General features: G+C 64.9%; 1 protein-coding gene across 1 annotated transcript in view; it reads right to left on the reverse strand.

Moving 5' to 3' along the window:
- PIK3R2 (phosphoinositide-3-kinase, regulatory subunit 2 (beta)) overlaps positions 1–245 on the reverse strand; it is a gene marked incomplete at its 5' end in the record, with an annotated part of 6,990 nt that overhangs the window by 5,618 nt on the left and 1,127 nt on the right.

The following is a 245-nucleotide window of genomic DNA, read 5'->3' on the forward strand; positions in this document are numbered from 1 at the left end:
CCGCCCCCGCGCCCAGCGAGCCCAAGGCCCCACCCCCCAAGCTGAGCTGAAAGATCCTCCCCTGCTTATTAGTGGCGTGACAGAGCCAGAGAAGCCTCCACCAGCCCATCAGCAGAGCACCCTGAGAGCGGGGCACCCTGAAGAGACAATGGGAGACGAGTGCAGGGGTTCACTTGTTGGCCTGCGAGTCTCCAAGCCGGCCCCACGTCCCTTTGCTCCAGCCCACGGATGGTGGCAGGAATCCC

Source organism: Fulmarus glacialis, unplaced genomic scaffold (genome assembly GCF_000690835.1).
Source record: "Fulmarus glacialis isolate BGI_N327 unplaced genomic scaffold, ASM69083v1 scaffold31652, whole genome shotgun sequence".
In the NCBI taxonomy this organism is placed as follows: Eukaryota; Metazoa; Chordata; class Aves; order Procellariiformes; family Procellariidae; genus Fulmarus; species Fulmarus glacialis.